Here is a 23,178-nt window from a genome sequence, read left to right as displayed (position 1 = left end):
TGGGAATGAGTAAACAGGCTTCTCTCAGAGAAAGGCAACTGCTAGATTTTCTATTTCAGAAAGTCCTGTTGGCCTTGTGTTGGGATGTCTTTATTGTCAATATTTATGTTCTTTTCCTTAATCGCTTTGATCTGTTTATTTTATTGTCTTCATGAACGATCTTTTTTTTTTTTTCAGGACTTTCCTTCATGTTGGAAATTATATTTTAGCGTGCATATTCTATTTCTATTTCTCATTTTTCAGTTTTATAATAGTATAATTTTAGTACTAAATTGATTTTTCCACAGACTTCTCTTTTATGTTATTTTGCTGATATTTGAATATAGTCCAGACAGAGAAGAGAAGTTAGTTCACTTCTGCAGATCTTAACCAACTGACTAAGGGAGAGGAGAGAGGTGTAAGAGTGAAGATAACTCCTAAAAGTCTGGCTTGAATGACTGAGTGGTACGAATCATTGATATGGAGATTTCAGCAGGCGGAAAATATTTTGATTCCTGAAATAAACTGCTTGTGCACATAATATCTGATTGCTTTCCCAGTAACACCCCAGATCTAAAGAATTAGGGTTTTTCACAGGGCAGTCCTGAGTGAGTTGCTTTAGTGGGTGGGAGGGGAATTTAAGAGACATGTAAACACTGAGTTTCAAAAAAGAGGGTTTCTAGAATGTTAGGAAGCAGCGCTAAGAAATGATTGGAAGAGTGGCAAAGACTCACTTAGTAAGTTCCATACTTGCCTTTTACATTGGCTTTTAAGTATTCTTTTGAGGGGATATATGGTTGGACACTATGTGTTTTTTTTTTTTTTTAATATTTTGCCATTTTAAATAATACTGCCATTTTAAATTTAAAAATTTATAAGTATATAAATATAGGTGAGTCTTTTTTTTTCTCTTGGATTTTTACATAAAATAAAATTCCCACAAGGAAGATTTATTTGGTAGAATAATGAATATAATTCCTTTTACTGTGCAGTGGCAAATTGCTTTCCTAAAGATCGCATAATTTATGTTGCCACCAACACTGTGTGGGTATATTTTGTGAACCTTGCATTGTCTGATTTTAAAGGCAATAATTAACAATTATTATTATTACATAAAATTAGTAGATAATTTTAAAGGCAATAGTTATTTTTAGGCATAAAGTGATATCTAATTATTATAAAATATTGCATTTTTTGTTCCTGGTGAGACCTTTAATATTTTATTTATTTACTGATTGTATTTCTTTTTCTATTAATTGCTCATCCATATTTTTTTGTCAGTTAACTATATGCCTTATCATTTTAGTTTTGGTTATTCCCTAAAAAGTTCACATATTTGTGTAGTTAAATTTGTTAATTATTTTCTTTTGTTGTTTCTATTATATTTTAACCTTAAAAAGTCATCACCTCTCCAAAGATCTGATAAATGTAAATTTCCTTTTTAGTTTTCTTTGATTTTATTGAATTTATAAAAAGCGATGCACTCATTGATCCAGAAAATATTGTTGTGTATAGTGTGAGGTGTATCTTTACATTTTGTTTTTTGCCAGATTATTAACCGTTGATGCAATGAGAGATTTTTAATAAGAGCTGTCTGGAAATGGAGTAGTTTGCTATTTCTAGATGGGGTGGGGAGCATATACTGGGCATCACCCTGTCATGAGTGTCAAGTTTCAAATGGATTGAATTGGAAGATGTTTTAAGAATTCTTTCAAACTTGAGGTTCAGGAAAAAGATGAATTCAGAAGGAAAATTAAATGTGCCTATTTCTTATTTATGGGAGATTTCCTAAGAAGAATAAACTCGTCATTGTTGTCCAAATGACTAATAGAGGATTGTGATGAAAGGTAATTAAAAACAACAATAGCAACAACTAAACTAATGATTTCTTTTATTAGAAAGTAATTTTTTTCCAAGAAGAAGTAATCCGCCTAAAGTCACAGATCAAACTCCTCATAGTGACCTGATGTCAGTCTTTAAAAAAGACTCTTTGAAATGCTCATTATTCTCATATGTGCCTGATTTGCCATAGAGATGCTGTTAATGATGTATCTTCTGGGCATTTAGAGACAAAACTTCTTTGGTCCTCTAATGAATTCTTTCTCTTAGTCAGGTACAAACCTCTGTTCAGTGGAAAATAGTACTCAATTGTCCACAGCCTGAAGCAGTTCCTGATAGAATTTTGTTGCAAACACTTTAAATTCCATGTTGAGTGCTGTTGCTCTGTGCCTGGATTTCCTGTGTCTGGAAGCAGGATGGGCAAAAGATAAGATAATTTACTCACTGGAGACACCTATGATGAAAAAAAACACTAATTATTATCTCCATTTACCAACCAAAAAACCGAGCCTTACCAGGCTGAGATCTGATCTTTGCTGTCAGTAGCAGAATAATTAATTTTATTGAACAAACACTTATATAGTGGCTAGTATGTGCCATCTATATTACAACACTATGAGATGAATATTGTTTTTATTCTGATTTTAAGATGAGGAAGCTGAGGCTCAGAGAGGTTAAGTGACTAGCACCAGTGACACAGCTGGTAAGTGGCAGAGCCAAGATTCAAAGCCAGGCAGTCTGGCTCTGGAGAGCATATTGCTCAGCACTCAGTAAGGCCAGAATTAGGAACAAAAATCTCCTGACTTGTGATTTAGTCCTCTTTCCAGTAAACTAGGTAAGTGCACATTCAGTTTTCTGCTGAGTAACGGAAGCCAGATCTACATTTTTGTACAAAGAAACGCCTCTCTCAAGTTTTCATCAAATATTCTCACCAGTCATACCCCTTGTACTTGATCAGCTGCTGGTTTTCGTAAGTGACTCCACCACAAAACAAAAACCAAATTAATGCCCTCTTGTAAGGAGCTGAACCACTGGTACATGAAGTCATAAAGTACTAAAAATTTGCTCCAGAAGTCATATTCTTTAAAAGGATACAGGTGTTAGAATTTCTTGCTTGACTGCTTCAAAAAGATAAAAAAGGAAGCCAAAGACGAATGTGGTCGACGTAAAAGGGATCAGGAGACCCCAGTGCTTTCTCTCCTACAGGCGGTTGAACACTAGTTCTATTCTCATCAATGTACTGATCTGAGCCAATGTTCACAACTGATCTGAGGGCAAGGTTAACCCCTGAAGAACCAAGAGAAATAGTAAGATTTCTCAATGCTAAAATTATTTATGTGAGTTTATATGTAATAATGTAATTTATACATTATTATGAGAGTTCAGATAATCAGTACAGTGATTTTTCTCACCTCTAATCTGGATTTGACTGCTGCAGCTAGCCTTGGGAGAGAGCCACTGGCTTATGAATATTACCCTCTATACAGATTCCATTGGATTCCTCACTTCCTTTTTAAGTGAAGTGCAAATCTGAAAGCACTGTGCTAAAATGTGTCATCAGTTTAAGTTTCTTTGAAGTATCTAATTTTTAGGTGTTTCTGATAAGAAACAGTAGGAGAAAATGGAACATTAGTTAAAATGTCAATGTTTGTAACATTCAGAGGTATCAATATTGTTACTAGTGTATTGTCTTCTCAGAGTCAGACTTTTCTGCGTAATGAGCTGAAGCATTTATTTAACCAGAACTTTGAGCCGCTTGCTAAGGAGAACTGTAGCATGTGGTTTTCCTCTTCCACTTTTTAATATTTTGGTCTCCAGTGAATCCACATACAAAGGCTTCCTTCCTTTAGCTGGAGTCCACAAATGAAAGGCTTTTCTTTTTCTGATTGTAGATTACCCTGCCAAGAAACAAACACGAGCTGGAGAACATCACTTTAATTTATTGATGGGATACAGATGACAAGGAAGTCTGTCCTCTTCTAGGCTTTTGGGAACGCTTCAGGCTGACCCAGCACAGCCGAGTTCATGCGGCAAAGACAGATTTTTGCCAAAAACCAAAGCCAATAGTCATTGCAAACCTCTGAACCAGAACATTCCTTTAGTGCTTGAGTTTCCCTATAATTTGTGTAGATTCCCCTTTTGTCAATGAAGCTAGCAGTGGATAACTAGCTTAGTGCAATCAGACAAAACAACTGTGCCCTTCATTCAGTAATTAGATGATAGCCTCAGTGCATGCTTTATGGTTTCCGTTCTTCATTCTTTCCTTTCTTTTCAAGTCCTTGGAGACAAACTCTGGGATGTTTGGCAAAGCGGAGGCCCTTGTTGAAAATATCCTGTCTTTTTTTTTTTTTTTTTTTTTACTTTAGGGCTGCTAATAAGTTCTATTCTCAGAGGCAAAACATTAGATGCACACAGCAGGGAGGATCGGCCAAGTTAAAAAAAAAAAGTTTGGTTCTTAGGTATACCGCTATTTGCCTCACTTCAGTTTTGCTCGAGACAGAAGACAGTTTTGTTCTTTTATCTATCAGCAGACAAATGTATTTGATACTCAAGCTAAATGCTTACAGCGGATCGTACATAAATCACTTTTTAAACATTCAGACATAAAAGTTTCATGAGACATGAAGCAGAGACAGAAAGATAGGGAAGCAAAACGGAGAGGAGGGCCGTGTGGTCAGCCTTCACCTGCTTTGAAGCCTGCTCAGCAGATGGCATTTCTGTGTGGTAAACTGGGCTGAGCAGTGGTGGTGTGCTAAAACTTTGACTTTTTTTTTTTTCAAACTCTTGTATGTTTCCTAAACCGTGAGAAGAAGAGGGAGGGAAAGCTTCTGCAAGAAAACAGGGATGCTAAGTCAGGTTCTATTGCCCTTGCTGCCTTGAAGTTGTACTGGGTTTAACATCCACACAATAGGTGTTGTTGGCCGTCTTTCCTGAAGAGTATCTGGCCCTGCTGCTCGGGAGTCTTGGTTGCAAGTGGTACAGCTTGAGCTGCTTGAAGGAAAAGAGGGACTTTTTGGACGGCTCCTTCTCATCGCTGCTTCTCCTGTGGCTTGACCTCTCCCTTTTTTCCTGGGCCACCTGAAAGCACAGCTAGAAATACAGTGTTAAAAAGACAATAATCTAAAAAATAATGCACATATGAAAGAGAAACCGACTCACAGACATAGTAAACCAACTTATGGTTACCGAGAGGGAAAGGGGATGGGGAAGGGATAAATTAGGAGTATGGGATCAACAGATAGAAACTACTATGTACGAAATAGAGAAGCAACAAGGATTTCCTGCAGAGCTCAGAGAACTACACTCAATATCTTGTAATAACCTGTAATGGAATAGAATCTGAAAAATATGTATTTAACTGAATCACTTCGCTGTAACACTCGAAACTAACACAATATTGTAAATCCACTACACTTCAACTAAAAATAAGCTGAAGTCTGTTAAACATCTTAAGAGTTTATCTGAACAAAAATCAGTTGGAATGGGGCAACGCCAAACCAGAAGTGGTTAGAAGTGCTTCTCCAAAAGCAGCTCAGGGACAGGCTTTTGTAGAGCAAAGGCAGAAGCAATGTGAGAAAATTATTGGTTGACTAGAGCTTAAAGCCTAGTTGGCTGTTTGTGATTAGTTACATTTAGGTTTCAATTTCCTAACCTTGTGGCATGAAAGGCTCAGGTTTTGGTTTACTTATACATGCTGCCATAGCATTAGCACCTCCTAAATCTAATAGCTTCCTTACTTAATTAATTTAACAATGGATAATGAAATTTTTGGCCTCAATTATAGTTCTGAGATCAAATTGTTGAAAAACAAAAACAAAAACTACTCTCTTCTCAAACTCCAGATTACCCAGGAAAGTACTTTGATTTGCCTGGTTTGGGGAATTTCCCTCCTCTCGGACCAAACACTTTGGACATTGGGGTGAAGCCTCAGTCTAGGTCACAAGCCCATTCTTGATCTGAGGTCAAGGGCGGGGATCATGTATCCTATTTCTATTACATAGAACCACTAGAAATTTTGTCTCTGTTCTTCAGTTTATCCACTTGAAAAACATATTTGATACTTGGGAGTGCCATGGGTTGAGATTCTCTCCTGAATATAGCGGAAGTGACTATACCAAGTAGATCTTAGTTGTAACACTGAGGGGATGGGTGGGGTGCTGGTGGTGGTTAATTGAATTGCAAAAGAAATGTTTATTGTTCTTGGCCTGATACATAAGCACAAACAAATGTTATGATTGCATTGAGGTTAAGGTCTCAGCTCTGGCCACGAAAGATTCAAGGTCACTAATTTGCAACAATGGGAATAGCTAATGAATGTATGTATGCATGCATGAATGTATATATCAATATGCATATATGTGTATATACATGTATATATATGTATGTATCTATCAATCTAATTTTTATAGCTTCCTCCAGAGCTGAAAAAGGAAACTATCTCTTTACTCACCCTCAACCTTGTGTAAAAACTCGGTTTGTAATTGGGCATCATTCATTCTTCATGGGCGTTACCGATACTTTGGCTATGCTGATGGCTGAGCAGAGTCCATGTGCGTGCATGTGTGTGTGCACACACGTGTGTGATTTTCAGCTCCTGAGTGCTAGTTCATTCAGTGTTGCACAGAGAAGGAAGCACATCTCCACAGAAACATATGAAGACTTTACTTTTGGGGTTTGTAGAAGTTCACTTATTACCTGGTAAGTTGAATGGTTAGTCTTACTGATGGTATGTTAAGAACTCATTTATTTCCTTCAGTCCCCTAAGTAAACATCAGTTCTGTCTATTTCAGAGGAGGAATCCCTTGTGTCTGCTTGGATTCTGCATGTCCTGGAATTCTGCATGTACTACAGCTCTGAATTTGTGGCTGCCAGGAAAATGGAAGGAGATCAACAGACTTCAACTTTGCATCTGTTTGTATGAGGTGAAGTAGAGAATTACATTTAATGTACATTGTTTGTGTGCACGTTCCCTTGGAAAGACACTATGCTGGGGGAACTGCCATCATATTACGTTCCTGGCTCTGTTTCTGCTCTTCCTTAGTCCGAGGCCCCCTTGGATCACAAGTCCGGTGTAATGTATACATTGCTGATGTGATAGCATATAAACCTGTGTCTCCACAGGTTTTTTATTTTATTTTATTTTTCGATCTTTTATTTTGTTTTCCTAACTAGACTTCATCAAATCTTGTATTCTTTGAAAACATGCTTACACTTTTCTTCACCTCCACTCCTTCCTACGTTTTGAGAGGGTTTGCTAACAAGATCTGTTGCCAAATGGCGCTTGAGGTGCTGTGAACCTAACCTGGATTTAAGCAATGTCTGCAGGTGGGTTGCTTAATGCTTTCCCATCACCTGCTGTCCCTTTCCCCACCCCTGTCATTCCAGGAATAAAGAAGAACTGAAGCAGAGTGGCTGGCTCTGTTGCACAATTGCACCTAGCAGATCAGCAGGTACAGATCTCATTTGAAGCCTCCTCCTTGGGTCTATGAGAGAATCTATACCATCTCTTGCAACAAATTCATTCAATTTAGAAAAACAAGCAGCTCTCTGCCAGGAATTTTGCATTCTTTGAACCATGAGGAAAGTTACCTCAGATCCTGCCTCAGAGTTCAGTCTGTGCTTGCCTCCGGCACTAAATAGCTAGTCTTTGCCAAGAACTTGGTTCCAGTTTTGTTTTTTGTTCCTTTTTTTTTCCTCAGCTATTTCTCCACATAATTAAAATAGCAGCATAGACAGTCACTAGGAAAAATGTGACAACTCATGATACAAGGAGAGTGAGGCCAGAGCTGCTAAAACTGGGCCCACAGCTGTAGCTTTTCTGGAGACATGGCTGCGTAGAGCTGGTTACCTCAGGGTCTCACCTTTTTTTAAAAAAATTCATCCAATTGAAAAAAAATTAACTGAAATTCTTTTCTGGTTATGAAAGTTCTATGTGCATGTTGAAGAAAAGTTGGGAAAAAACAAAAGCTAACGAAAACAAAACATCCGTAATCTTATTATTTGCCGTTTCACATGTTAACACATTTCCTTCCATGATTTTCTCTAGCCTTTTTTTTTAAAGATATTTAAAATCAGCTGACTTTTACAATGTAGACAGCTTCATTCACTTAGCATTCTACCAAGAGGTTTTCCAATGTCATTAGGAAATATTCATACACATAGTTTTAATATCAGTATTGTAGCCCATCATCCTGAAAAAAATATTAAGTCTGCCTTAGTGTACTGTTCATTTCATTTGAGGAGTTTGTTGTAGCCAGATTTGTAATTTCAAGTCCAAGTCCTAATGAGGGCTCACACGACTCTAGCGGTCTGGTGTCCCGACACCTCTCTGAGTTCACCTCCTACCACTCCGTCTCTTCCTCATCCGACTCTGGCCCTGGTGGCCTCTTCCCTGCCGGTCTCACTGCACCACGGGCCTTCCCGGCTTGCCTTCTGCCAGGTGTGCTTTTCCCCAGAAAGCTTCCATGGCCTTTACTTGAACTTCACCTTCTCTTATATTTCTGTCAACACTAAAATTTCAGCCCACTCACAGAATTTCCCCAGCTTCATTTACCTATGTCCTTTTTTTGTTTTCTATAGTATCTGTTCCCATTGAACGCATTTGATATGTCTATGTTTGTATGTGTGTGTTGATGTCTGTTGCTCCTACCCCCATCTAGAAGGAGTTCCACCAGGACAAACTTTTTGGCTTTATTTACCACTGTGTTCCTGATCCATAGAACAACAGTGCCAGGTCTTTTGTCTTCAGTTAATATATGTTTAATAAATAAATAAATAAAAAACCCCACCACAGTAAGTGTGTTTGTAAATGAAACTACCAGCATTATAGGATAGTTCCTTAAGTGGAGTTTTTAGATTTATGAACATTATTTATAATTAATAATAAATTATTAAGAAGGATACTTTTGAAAATTACTCAAATGAGATATTCTCATGTAATGCTTTTATTTTTCAACTGAATCAAGGGAAATTAGTTGTCTTTTTTTTTTTTCTTTTGAAAGATCTAGATAATTCAGGTACTAACCCAAATAAGTTTCTTCCTTTACCAGATAGAGTAGGTTCAAAAACCAATTAATTCCATCCATGACTATTTTTCCTCCAGTTTTCTTACTATGAGTGACAAATCTCCAAAATATTCATGTGGAACTTCATTGTTAATATGTCCTGATCCACTATTGTCTGCATGTCTTTATTGAAAAGAGTGTTAGCATTATGAAAGTGCCAATAGTCAAGATCAAATTTAGAGCTTTTGAAATATTGGAACCTAAGAAAAATTGGAACAGTTTCTCCTGTAAAAAATATATATATATGTTTAGCATGGTGAGAATACTATTGGTGTTCTTTCAAAAGCAGAAACTAACATCAGAAATCTTACATCTTAATACAACACAATTTATCTCTACTTTGATTAATTTTGTTTTGGCACCCAGATTAAATATTTGAAACAGGGGCAACTTTCACACTTCTTGGTAGTCCATTATCAGAACATTATTAATATATGCTAGCAACCCATGCCCACCAGTATTTTTCTGCATTTGTCTGAAATTTTCTGGAAAATATTTTTAGAACCTATCCTTTCATTTAAAAAAAAGATTTTAAATGAAGTTACTTAACCAACAAATGTATGGCCAAGTTTGCTGTAGGTCAAAGCTTATACAATTATTTATGTAAAACCATAATCCATTAATTCTTTTGTGTTCTCCAGATTAACTTGTTGTATGGAATATAGCCCAGCTTCATGCTCTTATTTTCTAATACTTCTGGAGGTATTTGAAATGCAGTTCCAGGCTCTCTTGTCCCTGAACAAGGGTTTTTATCTTCGGGTGACAACTACTTCTCCTCCTCTCTCTCCTCCCCCTTGTCCTCATCTCCGACTGCCTTCTGTACACACACATACACACACCCAGACACAGACACACACATGCACACCTGACACATATATACCTATATGTCACTATTTGCTAGATGCCATATCAACACTGGGGACTTCTCAAGTGGCTTCAGCGGGAAATACCTTTCATCTCACTTGATGTCACTGATATTTTAAAGTTACTGTTCCTGAGTGAACATGTGAGTCCCTGAGGTGAATGCACCTTTCTGATGAGCAACTTACTGTTTCACTGTGTTTCTCTTTCCTTGGGTCTTGGAAGTCGTGAGGGGTTCCTATTCATCTCCTCTCCAGTTGTGCAAGTGGGTTGACTCTCTCCACCCCTGTTATAAACTCCTTCCCCCATGACTTCTATAAAATCAAGAGAGAAAAAAATACACTCAAGATCCCATCTCCTGTAAGCCAGAGTAAGGATGCAACATAGTTCTAGGCAAGTAGATAAGGAAGGAAATTCTGAGAGAGGACTTCCCTCCTTTTCTTACCGATGAAACGGGCGAACCTTGAAGGAAGGGGATTTCACTCTTCCCTTTGCACCCTTCTTTTTTCTTGTCTGCAGTGCCAGAGGTTTAGCAGCTGTCATGTGACATGAGGATGGGAATCATATGCTAAAAATAGCAGAACAGAAAAATTCAAGCATCCTGATTCCTAGGGCAGCGAGATTCTTGTTATTTGAGAGACATTCACCCTTCCTTTGGTCCTTGTTTGTTCGATTTCCAGTTACTTGCAATCAAGCCCAATCCTAACTTAGCCACGTGCCTTACTATCACCTCTCTCCGCGCCACACCTGTTTTCTTCTGAGGCCGTGCCAGGCTCTCATGGCTTCACGTCCTACATTCTGAGGGGCTGCCCGCCAGAGTGACTGAGGCTTTTCTATTCCCGCTTCCCGTTGGAGGCACACCATGTCCAAAAGCCCAGTGGAGTGGCGGGGTCATGGTGAGGGCAAATTTTAACTGATTTTACTGTCTTGTGATGTCTTGCATTTGTTTCTTTTGAACTCTTTTGTCCAGGGGGTGACTTCTGCCGTCCACTGCCCCTGCCCCCCGTCCCCAAATTCCTCTCTGGTACTAGGACATGCATTTTCCACTTGTTTCACCCAGAAGTATACTGAAGCAACTGTTTTTATGTCAACTACAGACCTGCAATAGCAATATCTCATGATGTAATAATGAAGGGACAGATCTGCTATTTAAAGCTATAATCACATTCCAGAGGAACAGGATGATACAGAATTTGATGAATTTGGATTATGCAAAGGTAGGCTTATAACTACATTTGGACAAGAGGCTGAAGAGAGTCAGGCGCATCAGGGGTTACACTGAAGGGATGGACGGAGAAGAGAAAGGGCCACGTGAGGAAGGAAAGGCCAGAGAGATGGTTTAGGCGGAGTCCTAAATTGGATAAAATGATCCATGGGAAAAAAACAAATCATAGCTATTTGGGTAGCCAGAGGCTTCAGTATTTAGTTTGTCTTTTTTAAAAAAATTTTGTTGTTGTTTGGGGGGAGGTAATTAGGTTTGTTTATTTAATAAAAATAAATAAAAATTTAAAAGTTGGATTTGTTTAAGGGGAGGTAATTAGGTTTGTTTACTTATGTAACGAAGTTACTGGGGATTGAGCCCAGACCACATGCGTGCTAAGCACATGCTCCGCCACTGAGCTACACCCTCCCTGCTGCAGTATTTAGTTTGAATGGATGCCTTGCTTGAATGCAAATCCTCTTATATATCTTCTCCCACCTTCAATTAAATTTGCTATATTCCTAAATGATTTTGGGAAGGAAACTACAGGAAAAGTGTGACTGTCACCCTTGGCTCAATATTAAGAGAAACAGATGTGGGGAAAGCAGAGTACTTCATGGGTTCAACTGAAACTGCCACTTCGAGGCGACACTCTAAGGCTTCGTTTAAATCACCAAAATCCTGAGGAGTGCGGTTTAAGGCAATGATAACCTGCCTTAAAGAGCCATGTGAACCCAGGTGTTCTGCTCAAGTGTTCTTTCAGATATGAGAAAGTTTGGGGAGAAAAATGTTTGTTTTCCTCTAAAACTTTTCCCTTTCTTCCTACATATAATGTAAGCTGAAGAATGGAGGAACTATGTCTACTTTGCATTCCAGTAGGTTCCCAGGATTCAGGGATAGTGCCAGTCATAGGATAGGTCTCAATAAATACTTTAGCTGAATAAAATTAATTTAGAAATGGCTTTAAGATATAAAATTAGAAGACTATAGAATTGGTAAGGAGTTTTGATTTCTTTTGCTCCATGTGCCATTTAAAAATAATATTTTATTTAAAAATTCTGTTAGACCCCAGAATGTACATTTCTATAGGTGTATTCAGATCCTTTGGTAAAGAAGAGCAAAATTTTCTGCAGAATCCTACTTCTACATTTGGTGAAAAATGTCACTTGTCACTTTTTTTTTTAAAGATTGGTTTGCTGAATCTCATTCATGGTAGAGTTTTTGTTTCTCACTCTTTGTATTTATTTCACTCTAAAATACAGTACTATTTTTGATGAATTTGGAATACATAGTTAAAGAAATTTTAAGCAGAGCATAGTAACCGTAAGTAACTATACATCATGGAAACTTAGAAATACTCTTTTAATCACCTTGACTTAAAGCCAGCCCACTCTGAAATGCTGTCATCGTTGCTTTTATCATATTGCCAGGCTCGTTACTAGAAAGCACAACAGATACACATTCTTCAAATAAAATATCATTAGTGTTTAAATATGGATTGCTATGTAGGCAAGTATTTTCTTGAAAAATCCTGGCATTTCTCAATAAGTTTCACTGCAAACTTCTTCCTCCCATTTTTTCCCACATACATCATTATCTGAAATGACTGTTTTTCCTCAAAAGCAAAGAGGCCATCAGACAAACCATTCCTCAGTTGAACTTTAGGCTTTTCTCTTCTATATTATGAATCAATTCTATTGTTTTCAGTTGGTTTTGAAATCCAAGAGAAGTGGTGGATTGTATTAACGTACATATCCTGGCTACCATATGCCACTGTACTGAAAAAAAAATTACTGTTGGAGAAACTGGTTAAAGTGTAGACTTCACCACTTTGTGTTATTTGTTTACTTATTTAACTTCATATGGTTGTACAATTATCTCAATAAAATTTTTAATTGAAATAAAATTCAAGAGAACTTTGTTTCCAGGCAAGGCAGGTTGACTTTGGAAATGCAGGCTGTCAGTGGTGATGGTTAGTGTAAAATACAGTCTGGATTGTTAATTAATTAATTAATATGTTGCCATATGTGATATCTTTCTGCTACCTGCAGATAAGCTCTTCCACTTCACTTCTGGTTTATCTCTTCTTTCAATGAGAGGCTCGTCTTCCTTTGAATAATTCCTGCTTTACTACGTCCATTTCCCCTTCTTGAGTATTATAGGGGCATTGCTTAATTGTTCCCCAGATGTATTGTTTTACTGCAACTTTCAAAGCTGCTAATTTCTGATTTTGCAAATCCATGTGGCTCTTGAGTGGATAATTCAGTTCTGAAGAATTCCCTGAGTACTGATTATTCAGCCCGTGTTATCCACATGGACCTAGGGATTGGTTCAGTAGTAGACACATGACAATTACAGATCCTTCAAATTCCAGAGAGTGTTGTGGGAATTCCATGTCTCTGTGGTGGGCAGATGTTAAGCCTGCCTAGCTTTTGTTATTAGAAGGGAAACCACCCAGGGGATGATGTTCCTGCACAGAGATGAGCAGATCTGAGAGAGAGCCAGAGAAATGGAGCCTGGATCAAAAATTAACTGAGGACTGTCCTGTCTCTGGATTTTTTCAAATGCATGAGATAAACAAACAAAAACCAAAGCCAAAAACCAAAACCAAAACCCTGCAAAGCAAACTCACCTTTATTGTTGCCACATAATGAGTCTTACTGAACTAGACTGACGTTGAACTCGACAATAGAAAATAAGATGTTGTGAATAAAAATGTAGAACTTGCTGAACCAAAGAAGGAAGGGGTGGTGAATTGCTCTGTCTTGTGCTGGAAAGTGAACTTTTCTTATTTGTGGTGACAAAGGAGTTTTTTGTTTTTTTGTTTTTTTTTAAACTATGGCCTGTTGAATTCTGGGATAAGAATCATGTAAGAAAAATCAGTGCTAAAGTATGTTGTCTATGTTTAGTGTTCCATAATGTCTTAAGATAAAGAGATAACGCTTCTTTTGAAATCAGGCCTCCTGGAAGTTGAAAGGAGATATTTTGTTAAGGAATGTCTTCTGCTTTCAGACTGTTATCAAACATGACTTGAAATCTGGTTATCTGGTTTCTCATAAGGTCAGAAGGACTAAATTCCTGGCCACAAACTGAGGTAAATATAAGCAGAAGCCGGGAGAGAGAGGACTCAGAAGAGGTACAGTCAGAGTACAGGAGGGGCCTGTTTACCGATCTTCTTCCCAGTTCCTCTGTTGAACCTTCTCTAGTTTCCCCCTAGGGGGTAAGGGACCCCTTATATTTGCCTTGTCAGTCTTAAGATTTTGGGTAGAAACTATTATACTGAGGGCTAAGCGAATGGGAGAAACTAAAGCTGGGCTACTAGGAAACAGAAACTTCTAGGCCCAGGTCAGGGTTTAACAGCTCTTACCAGATAACATCTGTGGCTTTAACTACTAACCCTGATCTGGGCTAGAAACAAATAGATTAAGAGTCCTTCTCATTTCCTGAGAGAGCTGTTTTGCCAAAAACCCAACCCAGCCTGGCTAAAAATAGCCTGTATCCGCTCACCCCCCAATCTATTCATAGACCCCCAAATTCACACTGTCAGAAAGTTGACTGCTAAAATAGTCAGCTCTCAGATAAGGCAGCCACTCCAGTGTCCATCACTGATGTAGCAATGGAGGGAAATGGACAGGGAAACTCTCCCCAGAAAACTGTCCTAGGAACTGTGCCATTTAAAGAGAGCGCTTGACTTCAATTCTCCTTTTCCCCAGGTGGGAGGTTTTATTATGATGATCCTGTTTCCTTTCCACTAGTAGCTGCTGGGTGTTGTGTGCTGGACTTCTCAGTTAGCTGTAGGTACTGGAGCCATTCCTCCTGGAAAAGGCTGCACCTGTCACAGAGACCGTGGACTTGGCCTAGATGAGGTCATGGGAAAGGTTTATTGAGTTCACTCCATTTGGGGAAGCAGGGAATATATTTCACATTGGCACCGGTATTTTTGAAAGTGTGTATGTGGGATCAAAGGTATGTTTGGATGTCAGTTGTTGTAACCAAAGGTGTGGACTGTAATGGAGTCACTTTCTGGTTTTCTCCCAGCATCTGTCACCTCCTTTTCCCTTCTCTCACCAACAAATTCTAACTGGGGAAGCCATGAGGTCTCAAGGAAGCTGATCCCACTGTGGACGCTAGTGACCAGTTTTCACTAGAGAAGCAGAAACTTATCAAACCATTCTTAAAGCTGACTCTCCTTCTGGATCATTTTACTTTAAAGAGCCAGTAAATTCCCTTTGTTGTTTAAGCAATTCAAATTGGATTTCATATTTGGCACATAACAGGAAAACATGCTCAATGCTCAAATCTCTTTCTGAAAAGAAAAAAAAAAAGCTTAACTTCTATCTTCTTCTATCTCCTTCTGCCTCCTTCTAGCTATCATTTTATTATTTTTCTCTTTACAGCTACGGTTGTTGAAAATATAATGTTTGCTTGATCTCTGCCATTTTTTCCCGTCTACTTGACAACCCACTGATTTCTGCTTTCCATCCTCATCACTGTACAGACACAGATATTGACAAGGACATAAATGGCTTGCCAATAGTCCAATCAGTGGACCTATTTCAGTTCCTAACTCATTCCATCCCTTCAGTGGTGTCAGATGATGTAAACTTAGTTTCTTTTCTTTGTTTACTTTCTTAAAGGCCTTCTTCATTGCTTTTTTAAAATATAACTTTCAAACTGCTTTCGCTCATTCTTTTTGCTTTCTCTTCTTTCTATGTTGCTCGGAGTGTCATTGATGCGATTTCTCATGCCCTTGACTTTTAAGCTTTACCCTACATCTTTATATAAATTACAAACATTTTCCTAGTTTTTAACAACCCCCAGGACTCCTCTCACTTCCAGTATTCTTGTTTCTAACCTAAACTCTTATTACCTCTGTGACTTGAACCTTTATTTTAATCTCTGAATACTCTGAACTTGATATTCTCACATATGTTTGCTTCATCTAAATCTCAGCATAGTCCTATGAATTTATACTTGGCTTATTATTTTCTTTTTCATTTTTTCCTGTTACATTGGTTAGGAATTCCCTGTCCTATCTTGAGCCTCATATTAGTCAGGGTTCACCAGAGAAACAGAACCATGAGGTGTATATATATAGAAAGAGACTTATTGTTAGAGAATGGCTCACATGAGCCAGTGAGCCAATTATGGAGAAGAAGAAGTCCTAAGGTCTGCCATCTGCAAGCTGGAGGCCCAGGAGAGCCAGTGGTATAGTTCCAGCCCAAACCCAAAGGCCTAAGAATCAGGAGCGCGGATGTCTTATGGCAGGAGACAGTGGATGACCCAGCTCATGCAAGAAATCAATTTGCCCTTCCTCTGCTTTTGTGTTCTGTTCAGGCTCTTAACAGACTGGATGGTGCCCACTTGCACTGGTGAGAGCAACCTTCTTCACTCAGTCTACTGATTCAGATGCTAATTTCTTCTGGAAACACTCTCGCAGACACATCCAGAAATAATGTTTTACTAGCTATTTGGATATTTCTTAGTCTAGTCAATTTGACACATAAAGTTAATCGCAACCCTTTCTTCATCCTCCCTCCACCCCAAGACAAGGGGAAGATGGAGGAATGGAACATAGATTCGTCTTATCACCTCTTAGCTGTGTGGTAGCAACATTTAAATCTGAGGAGGCCAGTGGAAACTAAGAGAAAGACAGATGATTTGATAACTGTATGCAATTTCTTTTTTCATGTTGACAGAGTCTGCATCTTTAACCAGCAGTATTGGTTTGATATGAGTCAGCAAAGATCAAAAATAAGGTTAAAGGCATGGGAGGAGCTGGTAGAGTCCCTTTTTGGTTAAGTAGCTCCTAATTGGATGGCTGGAATAAGGCTCTGCTTCTTTAGAACCTGTACACTTAGGGTGGTTTTAGGGGGAAATGGAGAAAGCCCTCATACATAAGAGGTCGATGTGGAAGTATTAGTGACAGAGAGCTAGTCCCTTCTTTGTGTTGCTTTTAAAGATTTGTCCTCTGAAATAATTGTTTACAATGGAGAGGGGTATGTTGTATTTCAAGCCTTGCAGGTAGAGGTTGCCAGCAAAGAACAGAGGGCCTGGATCTTGGGTTAGAAACTTCAGGCAGGTAATAATTATTTGAAATGGTTACTCATTGAGAAGGAGCTGCCAAAGATAAGAAAATGATTTTCCAGGGGCTCTACGTGTCCAAGGAAACTAGAAAGAGTAATTGGAGTCATGCCGTCTCATCAAGAAAGGAATTGTGGTCGAAAACGATGTGATTTATTTTCTAGGCTTTTTTCCTAAGCTCATCTCTTAAATTATGGTATTCTCCAGATGTCCATCCTCGACCCACTGTTCTCATGCTGTGAACTCTACCAGAGTGATCTCATTTCCTCTCATGATTTCAGTTCCTGATGACTTCAATTCTCTATCTTTATCCTTGACATTTTCCCACAGATTCATACATCTATCCATCTGTCTACTCTATGTCTCCCACAACGTCATCTCAAAGTCTCACACTCAACTGTTATAAAAAGATAATTACTCCCATCACCACAAAGGTGCTCCATTCCTCATCTGCCTGACTCCTTTATTATTGTTATTTCTCTATTCTTTGTTGTATTTGGAAGTACTAGAAACACCTCATTTACCTCGGCTAAAAATCATCCCCTGTGACTCTCTTTCTTCTCTTTCTCTCACTATTCAACAAATTCTTATGAATTTTAACTGCTAATTCTTTTTCCACCCTCCCCTCTCCTCTCTCATGATACCCCTACCTTAAGTCAGGCTGCCATCCTCTTTTATCCTAAATTATTGCAGCAACCTCCTGACTTGTCTGTGTTGGTCAGAATTTTCACGGGAAGCAATAGAAAATGACTGGCTAGCTCAAGCAGAAGAGAATATTTCCTACAGGTTTGGGAATACTTGTAGAATTGACCAGATATTGGCAAACCAGATTCAGAAAATGCATGGGAAACCAGTGGGGTCTGGTTAGCTGGGGCCACAGCCAAGGTGATGTATCATAACAATCTGTTGAAGATGTCACCACCAGCACTGGCCCTCCTGAGAAAAGTACCATTTTCCCCTCTGGTCCCACTGACACTCCAGCCCCTGGACAGTGCTGTTGTGACATGCCACAGCTAACTGTCCCTTCACATTATTTACAGCATATTCAAAGCCCTGAGCATGCGTATCAAACCCGCCTACCTTACACTGCTTACGCCTGCCTTAGGTAATGGAAGACCGCAAGAAAAAAATCTGTCCTCTTTCATTTGTTGTGGTGAGAAGTACATCCTGCCTTCCCCAAGCTTCATAAAATGGGGCATTTCTCTTAAATTGGAAATATGAAAAAATAGGGCAGCAAGAATAATAACAAGAAGAAAGGTCCGATAAGTGGACTCTCCTAACTGTTTCCCACTCTATTAATCTTTGCCATGGAAACCAGAAGGAAGAGAGGAGACAGGGGTACCCATGAGGAAGTTGCTGCAGAGACCCAGGCAAGAAAGGATGGGCTCCTGAAGTAAAGTTGGGACAGAAGAATGTAGAGAAGTGGGGCTAAATTCAACAGCAATTTGGGATCTTTTTGATGTGTGGGATGAGAGAGAGAGAACTTGAGATTGGTGTCAAGATTCCTTTATTTCTTCATTAGGAAGGAATAAGAGATTCCTTTAATTTGGGGTGTATTTAATTTGGGGGCTTGTGGGAGAGTCAGTGAAAATGTCATATAAGTAGCTGTCTATGTGAGTCTGGGGTTCAGAGGACGGCAAAACCAGAAATGTATTTTTGTGAGCCATTAACATAAAACTGATCATTAAAGTGGTGGGAGCTGTTGGGATCCCCCAGGGGTGGTATACAGAGTAAGGATGCCCAACTCCACGGAAGCCTGATAGACAGGTGGCTCTCTGTGGCAGCCATCCAGACGTTTGGACCACATCACCTCAGTTCTTTCAGATTTCGCACTTGGCTCACTGCTTCTCTTGTGTTGACATTAATCCTGCCAAAATCAGTGATTTCAGTATGCCTCTACTGAGTGTATTTCCATCACCCTGGTCTCTCAAATCCTTGATCTGCTCATTTCCAGAGATTTTTGCCCTCAACTCCACATCAGCCATTCAACAACTTTCTGTTGTCAGACTCTAGATTGCTGTTTCACAACCATGACCTTTTAGCAGATAAGCAAATCAATGAAGTTGTCTTAAGCAGCAATTCCTTTTTCTTAAATTGAAGTATCATTCATTTACAATGTTGTATTAGTTTCTGGTGTACAGCATAGTGATTCAGTTTTATGTATATATATTCTTTTTCAGATTCTTTTCCATATTACAAGATATTGAATATAGTTTCCTGCGCTACACAGTAGGTCCTTGTTGTTTAATGATTTTATGTAGTCTATATCTGTTAATCCCATACTCCTAATTTATTTCTGTCCCCCTTTCCCCTTTGGTAATCATAAATTTGTTTTCTATGTCTGTGAGTCTGTTTCTGTTTTGTAAATAAGTTCATTTGTATCTTTTTTCAGATCCCACATATAAGTAATATCATATGATACTTGTCTTTCTCTGACTTATTTCACTTAGTATGATCAGCTCTAGGTCCAGCCATGTTGAAACAGCATTGCTTTTCAATGAAATGTAGTTGAAAATATCAGCATGCTTAGTATATATACTTAGTGTGAAGCTGGGTTATATATCAATCTTGTCTAATTGTATACAGGATTTACAATTATTCACATATTGTAAAAGGAGAAAAGGAAGATTAAAAGCAGGGGTGGCAGACTTGGGTGGTATTATTTTGAATTTTTCATGAATTAAGAGTATGGTCTTCAAACAAGGACAGGAATAATGTCTTTGAGTAATCAAGATGAAATGGAATCCAATAATCAAAATATTACTTCTGCAATTCTCTCTTTTTACTGCATGAGCAGTTTTCTTTGTCTACAGGATTATGCTCATCTGTGTACAAAAATGGAGTAAACTCTTCTGTCTGAAAAAAAATGCCCCCAAATACATCCTACTCCACACAATGCTCTGTACTCATTATCTTCTTTCCTTGCAGCTAATTGGGCCACTGCAGTCAGATTCTCATTTTCACCACTCTTATTAAATCTCTGCTTTACAAACTCAATGACCATCTGATCGTACTTAATTCGTAAACATTGCTGATCATCATCTTTTCTGAAACCTTTTCCTTCCTTGGCCCTGATTCCTTACCACTCCCCGTTCTCCTCACACTTCACTGGCCACTTGTCTGTAACATTTTACCTTGCTAACTACTTCCTCCTGCTTGAAATAGTCACTTCCTGTGGCTTCAGTGTCACTAGCCCTTCTGGTGTATTTGTCTCCTCTTTGGAGACTACCTAGTTTTCTTTATAGGCTTCTCTTATTATTATTTCCTAAATCTTCAAATATCATGGTTCCTTCAGAGGTCCCTTTTTATGCATCCCTTTATTTAGTTATTATGGAGTCAGGGTTTATGTGCATGGCCGTTATCATAAGTGCTGGGATGTAGCAGTGAACCAAATAAACAGAGTTTGTTTACATTAAGTACGGTCTGGTGGGAAGCAACAGAAAATAAACACATAAGCAAAAAATATGGAGGCAAGCAGGACAATGGAAAATAAAGCATAATGAGAGAGTACAAAGTTACTCGATGAGAAGGCTGTTTTATGTAGGGGCCAGGGAAGGTCCTAAAAGAAGTAAGAGAAGTTACAGGTTATAATTTGGAGATGGGCCTTTCAGAAGGATGTAATAGCAATAGACAAAGAACCTCAAGTTAGGAGGATGCCTGGTATGTACAAGAAAAAGCAAGGAGACCAGTGTATCTGGAGTGGGATGAGAGAGAGAGAGGAAAAGGTAGGGTAGGAAGTGGGTGAGAAAATAGAGGACCATATCAAGGAGAGCCTTGTGAATCATAATAAAAATGTCAGATTTTACTCTGAGATGCAAAACCGCAGGACAGTTTTGATCAGCAAGGACTTATGTGATAAAAGTTTAATTTTGATAAGTGAAAACAATGTCAAGGTTGAGTAGGGGAGGAAACATTTGAATGAGAGAGACCAGTTAAGAGGTTCCTGAAATTGGTCCTGTGAAAAGAAATGGTAGCTTGCACCAGGAGGTGAGCATTGGTCAAATTCTGGATATCTTTCCATGATAGAGTTGACAAGATTTCTTGATGGTTTGGATGTAAAATTTGAGAATGAGAAAGAAGTCAAGAAATACTCTAAATCTGGGGGGACTGGGCAACTAGTGGAATGGAGCAGCCATGAACTGAGATGGGGATGACTAGAAGAGGAACAGGTTAGGAGAGGGTGTTGGCGTGATCAAGACTTTGCTATTGCTCGTTTTAAGTTTGTCCTGCCTGTTAGACATCCAAATGTATATGTCAAGTAAGCAGGTGGGTATATGATTCTGGCATTTTAAGGGAGAAATCTATGCTGAGAATATATACTTGGCTACCTTCAGATGATAGTTGAAGACGTGGAACTAGAGGAAAATCAGGAATCACCTAGGACGAATGTGTTAGATACAAAATTAAAAAGTCAGGGTCCCCTCCCTGCCCATGTTTCTTCTAGCAGGGATGACCCTACAGAGCCCACAGTCTTTTCTCTCACTCCACTCCTGTTGCTGTCCTGAGCCCCAGCAATGTCAATGCCATTAACTGTGATGTCAGGTGTAGAGCCCTCAGACACCTCTGACACTGAGTGGGAATCTGAGTTAAAACTAATGGAATATCAGTAGCTTTCTAGTTCAGGAGAAAATATAATAGATTTGACTTTAAAGAATAAGAGACTGCCTTTAACACATGAGAGGATGCTCAACATCACTAATTATTAGAGAAAGGCAAGTCAAAACTAATGAAGTATCACCTCACACCAGTTAGAATGCCCTTCATCAAAAAATTTATGAGTAATAAATGCTGGAAAGGGTGTGAAAAAAGAGAACCCTCTTACCCTGTTAGTGAGAATGTAAATTGGTACAGCCATTATGGAAAACAATGTGGAAGTTCATTAAAAAACTAAAAATGGAGTCATGATGTGATTCAGCAAGCCCACTCCTGGGCATATATCCAGAGAAGACTCCAATTTGAAAAGATACATGCACCCCAGTGTTCTTAGCAACACTACTTACAGTAGCCAAGACATGGAAGCAATTCAAGTGCTATCAACAGTGGATAAAGAAGATCTGGTGTATAAATACAGTGGAATATTACTCAGCCCTAAAAAGGAATGAAATACTGCCATTTGTAGCAACATGAATGGATCTGGAGATTATCATACCAAGTAAAGTAAGTCAGACAGACAGACAAATATCATATGATATCACTTATATGTGGAATCTAAAAAATAATACAAATAAATCTATATATGAAACAGAAACAGATTCATAGGCATAGAAAACAAAACCTATCGTTACTAAAGGGGAGGAGGGTGGGGGTAAATTAGGAATATGGGATTAACAAACACAAACTATTATACACAAAATAGATAAGCAACAGGGATTTGCTGTACAATGCAGGGAACTACATTGGATAACTTAAAATAACCTATGATGGAAAATAATCTGAAAAAAATATAACTATTACTTTGCTGTACATCTGAAACTAACACAATATTGTAAATCAACTATGCTTTAATTGAAAAAAAAGACTGCCTTTAAAATACAGAGCCAGAACTTTGTCAATGGAGCGCTGCCAAGTCCTTTCAGAGGCTGCCCGGCTAAGAAAGGAGTGGGAGGATGAGAACCATTAACAAAGCAAGGTCATGCTGGAGGCTCCTTGGGACGTTGACACCTTTGTGGAAATGCTTGCAGGATTATCAGGCTGGGCTAGACTCCTAGTGGAGGAGTTTACTCAGCTCCCTGGTGGATCTTTTTTATTATACCCAAAGAGAATCATCTGAGGAATGTGTGGGAATTGGAGCCTGGAATTACATACTTTTGGTCTCCTCCATTTTGGCTTGTGGTGACATTAAATCTTCTCCCTTCATTGCTGCTCCCGTGTTGCCTTTGGCTAGCATCCCTTCTGAGGTCGTGTGCCTTTTGGGTCTGGCAGGAGGTGCAAGGGGGCAGTTTCTTGGTCAGCAGTGCTAGTGGGAGCCCGCCTGGTGGCATGGATACCAAGAAGACGCCAGCTGGAAGAGTCACACTTACTGCCTTAGAGTTTGAGGTCTCGTCTGTACTCACCATCTTCTCAAAGGCCTGTACCTGTGTGTTTAGGGAAAAGGATATGTTTTTATAAATTTAAGGAAGTGATAAAACACAATGAATAACAGAAACTGAG

The 23,178-nt window shown here is 38.8% G+C and overlaps 2 long non-coding RNA genes across 3 annotated transcripts in view; one reads left to right on the top strand and one right to left on the bottom strand.

Moving 5' to 3' along the window:
- LOC106729277 overlaps positions 1-23,178 on the top strand; it is a 96,182-nt gene that overhangs the window by 33,329 nt on the left and 39,675 nt on the right. The window contains exons 3-4 of one of the 2 annotated variants that reach the window (XR_004325925.1): positions 6,609-6,740; positions 7,204-7,268. This is a non-coding gene — a long non-coding RNA (uncharacterized LOC106729277). The remainder of the gene's footprint in view (positions 1-6,608; positions 6,741-7,203; positions 7,269-23,178) is intronic. The other variant, XR_001365659.2, reaches the window with a different exon arrangement.
- Positions 1,897-10,519, bottom strand: LOC116668698. The gene is made up of 4 exons (XR_004325926.1): positions 10,189-10,519; positions 9,932-10,057; positions 3,231-4,908; positions 1,897-2,272 (listed from the first exon to the last, which is right to left on the bottom strand). It is a non-coding gene; the product is annotated as an uncharacterized LOC116668698 (long non-coding RNA).

Source organism: Camelus ferus, chromosome 14 (genome assembly GCF_009834535.1).
Source record: "Camelus ferus isolate YT-003-E chromosome 14, BCGSAC_Cfer_1.0, whole genome shotgun sequence".
Taxonomy (NCBI): Eukaryota; Metazoa; Chordata; class Mammalia; order Artiodactyla; family Camelidae; genus Camelus; species Camelus ferus.
The sequence above is the reverse complement of the archived record's forward strand: the minus strand, read 5'-3'. Positions and strand labels throughout refer to the sequence as shown.